General features: G+C 44.8%; 1 long non-coding RNA gene across 1 annotated transcript; it reads right to left on the bottom strand.

The window, feature by feature from the left end:
• Positions 1 to 545: 545 nt before the first annotated feature.
• LOC138062597 (uncharacterized) lies at positions 546 to 2,850 on the bottom strand. The gene is made up of 3 exons (XR_011136546.1): positions 2,723 to 2,850; positions 2,464 to 2,568; positions 546 to 885 (listed from the first exon to the last, which is right to left on the bottom strand). It is a non-coding gene; the product is annotated as an uncharacterized lncRNA (long non-coding RNA).
• Positions 2,851 to 3,782: the final 932 nt, after the last annotated feature.

Raw genomic sequence — 3,782 nt, 5'->3', positions numbered from 1 at the left:
TGCTGTGCTGTCCCAAGGAACCGGATGCTGTTGTCACTAGGGCACCCTACCGGAATCTCGTATGGTTTGCTTAGGCAGAAAACAATCCTGACAACTTGTGTCTAAACTGTTTTCTGAGTCAAGAGATTGCCTTGGAGCCAGCCTTGCCCACGTTCCCCCACACAGAGGCTTATTAGGCAGATCTACAAATTTCCCTAGGAGAATCACTCCAGGGACTTTGAGATGGCTATTTATAGCCTGACTTAAGCGTATGAAGGCGTGTCACGTACAAGGCAGTCAGGATGTGTGCACTAAAAGCCTACCTCCCAACAGTTTGCCACTGCCAAGTGTAGTGGTTACAGTTTTCAGAAGAGAAATCGATTGAGCGTTTCCATGCCTTGACTACAGTGTCAGCTCTTTCTTCATATAGGCCAAAGCTTTACAAATTAGGAAGCTAAATTCCGTCTTGTGTTTCAGTGACTTTAGGAAGACAACTACCTTGATTTCCATCAGCACGCTTCCGTCGACATACAGCCTTCACTTTCTAGCCTGCTGAGAGTTGGCATTAAAGGAAGGGGTTTACAAGATGAAACAAGTTACTCTGCAGCTGATGATGTTTTCCTGACTATGGAAACAAAATTCCTAACTGGATACTGTTTCCATCAAATGCTTTGAAAGTGCATAACTTGGATACTGCTGGTAAACTCCTTCTAAGGCTGAATACTGAAATTCCAGTGTGTCAACAGTTCCTGGCAGGTCCATCTTCTCACAGACGGCTCGAGTAGTTCAAGGCTATGCCCCAGGTCAGGGGTCAGTGCTGGCCCTGGAAACAGTCCTCCCTTTCGTCAGGATCGGAGAAGCCACGTCGCTCTCTGATGTCCAGGAGCCAGGGTGCCAAGTTCCTGCCTTATTTTTTCAGAGAGGATGAGAAAGAAACGGATTTGGGATATAAGAGGTAACATTGGCCTCCTCAAAGAGTTCAAAGCCCTCCAGCCCAAGTAGCACTGCCTCAAACCCTGACACCTTTGAGCCTCTACCTGAAGCCTTTCTTGCAGCTCCTTCAAATAGTGTGACTAATGCTGTCCTGCTATCTGAAACCTTGCCGCTTCTCCCCAAACTAGTGCTGCTTCCACGCAGTCCATCTGCCTCCTCCCATTTCCACTTCATGTCTTCAGCAGCTCACTAAACGCAGCCCACTAGTCAGTCCTCACCCATGTATCTGATCTGTCTCCAGATGGACAGGCAGGAGGACTTGACAGGAAAGCCTGCCATTCCTTCCTAAAAGGATGTCAGTTCCTGGATTTGGTCTCCCCACATTTTTCACAATAGCTGAAGAGAAAGTCTACAGCTGGCAGCAAGAAAAAGGTTTTCTGCATGTCCAGATAACCACTTAAATCTCAACTAGAAAAGCTAGCCTGCTGTTTTCTAGAAGAGAATTTCAAAGCAGCAAATCCTGTGAAGGTTTTTGTTTCATTGCTTTCAGCAATGTTTACGTTGTTGAAACCAAAGAACTTAAAGTCGTAGTTCAGCCTACTGTGGGTTGAGTTTTGCTGACCCAGGATGCATACAGCTAATCGTTAAATCTACAGATAGCACTCCCATAAAGGTCTTTCAAGCAACAAAGTACAAGTGACTCCCACTAGATATACCTGGCCTGCTTAGAAACCACTCAGGCTGGCATGTACAGAGAACACACAGACAACAACCTCCCCAAGCCCACCTTTTTAAACCAGAAGACTGGTTTTAGGGAGTATGCTCCCCTTTTTTATTACAGCAGACACTAAGCCTTCAACCCTGACAAGGCATTGTTTGTATTTGGAATCCACATACGTTTGGCATTTTATCCATTCTTAAGAAACTAGTTTTTTCTACTCCTATAACAGCTCAGTCCTGACAGAAGTTTTGCAAGCACACAAATGTATTGATTCCTCAGGTCTCTTCTCCTGCAAACAGCTGAGTCAGCATTTGTAGTTCTAACACAGCCTCCATTGCCTTGGATGTCACACTTTGAATCTGTCACAGGACTTCTGGATAAGGCAATGGAAGAATGACCATTTCTCTTCTAAAAGCTGAAATTTGGTCAAAGAGACCACCCACATCATCAAAGTGTTCCTCAAGATGAATTCCACACAAGCCACGTGTCAAAGAAAGGTAAAGAAACTCCCATCATTGTCTCTATATGTTTTCTGTTATTCTTTCTGAATAACCTACTGTAGAGCAGAGGCACCGTGGGATTTTACATTAGACTCTTTAGAGTTTGCTCCTAACCCCTCCAAAGAAATCTAACTGCGCTTGAAGAATCCGTTCTAAAAGAGAGCCCACTTAAAGCCATCAGTGCCAACAGATTAAATCTTATGCCAGGGGATTAAACACTGCCCCCATTTAGATTCCATAGGAGAGCAGGGAGGGGAACACTTCACAGTCAGGCAGCTGCTCCTCGTCTTCAGTAATTTCCTCCCTCCCCTGTTCTCTAGTGACACTCACCTTCTGGAAGCTCTGTTAGGGCTCTGCTTCCTATGCCTCTGAAAATGTTCCTCATCATTAGAGGAGGAGGATGGGGAAGTACTGTTGTAGAGTTCATCTTTCCATCTGAAAGCATTGGAAAGGCAACAACAAAAACAAGGTTAAGAACACACTAAGTCCTGCCAAGACTCAAGGGAGCTCTCTCTCAGAATGTCCTGTGAGAGCTATGAACTTTCCAGTCCGTTTTATTCCTCAGGCACGTGATTTCAAAAAGCATTACCTGTTTTCCCTTGTGAGAGCAAAATTCAGTCTTCCTTGGGAAGGGGAAATGTTGAACTATGACTCCTCTGTGTCTCTGCCTTGGTTTTCCTCACAGTGTGCCTCTTTGCCACAGGTAGAGCAGGCAGTGGTGCATGGAGCTTGGAAAGCAGATGCAGATCTATTCAAAGGCAGCACCAGCTGGGTCTAGCAGCCTGCCAGTGGAAAGGCGTGCCTGGACATAAGTTCTCAGTCTTCTTTAACATCCTGGCAGGCTACAAAATAGATGGCGTAAAAAACCAAGTGACAATAGAGATTATCTGATGCCCTACATAACGCGGAAGTACTGACCGAGCTGCATACCCAGTTCTGCCTGTAAGCTAACAGTTGGTTCCAGCTTCTTTATTGACCCTAAGGACAGATGAGCTGCTCTGAATTTGGCATAGAAACAAGAACTGAGTTCCACCTCTGAGTCGAATGAAAAAGTTTTCATGAACCCTTTCTGAATCGTGGAACAGAAGAGACTAAGAATACTGGAAAGCTTCTAAACAGACTCTTCTGCTAAGTCTAACTAAATTACCTACCCGGTTTCCAAAATCCTTGGCTATCCTTGACGATTAAATAGTCTGATGAAGATTTTGAGAAGCGGCTTGTGGCTTCAAGTGCAGAACAAAAGGATTTCAGGTACAGAATCTCAGCCAATACTTCCTGAATCCTGTCATCCCTGACCTCAGGCGTTGCAGTTTTTGAAATCACTAGCTCTTGAAAGGTATTCTGTCTCCCAAGGAAAAGATCTGGCTTCCTTTGTACCTTCAGACTGTCACAGTTACCATGCTACAAGGATTCTGTAATTACCACCCATCTGAAAATCCTTTAAAGCATTTTGGGGAGTTGTGACTGACACTACGACTGATAAAGAAGAACGATCGTTGGCCATACACTTACCGATTAGGTCTTTTGCAGCAAAGGCTTCATGACTGGGCACTTCTAAACATGCACGTTTGTGTGACTGCAGAAGACCAGCGTGCACACAATATCTTACTTTGTCTGAAAGCAAAGAATTCAGAAGAGTGTTACCAGCG

This window comes from Struthio camelus, chromosome 28, assembly GCF_040807025.1.
Source record: "Struthio camelus isolate bStrCam1 chromosome 28, bStrCam1.hap1, whole genome shotgun sequence".
Lineage (NCBI taxonomy): Eukaryota > Metazoa > Chordata > Aves > Struthioniformes > Struthionidae > Struthio > Struthio camelus.
This window is presented reverse-complemented; position numbering and strand designations above follow the sequence as displayed.